The sequence below is a fragment of the Passer montanus genome, unplaced genomic scaffold (assembly GCF_014805655.1).
Source record: "Passer montanus isolate IOZ18808 unplaced genomic scaffold, ASM1480565v1 scaffold459, whole genome shotgun sequence".
Taxonomy (NCBI): domain Eukaryota; kingdom Metazoa; phylum Chordata; class Aves; order Passeriformes; family Passeridae; genus Passer; species Passer montanus.
Genome location: NW_024369474.1, coordinates 3304 through 3513, shown reverse-complemented (window position 1 = coordinate 3513; position 210 = coordinate 3304).

Genomic DNA, 210 nt, shown 5'->3' with positions numbered 1-210 from the left:
CGGGTTCGGGGTGAAAAATTGGGGGTTTTGGGGGGAATTAAACTCGGTTTGGGTAAAAAGGGGGTTTGGGAAAGGGGATTGGGGGGGAATGGGCGGTTTGGGGGGAAAAAGGAGGCGTGAGGGGGAAAAGTGGGCGGTTGGGGGTGGGAGGGGAAATTTGGGGTGAAAAAAGGGAATTTGAGGTAAAAAGGGGGAGTTTGAGGGAAAAAG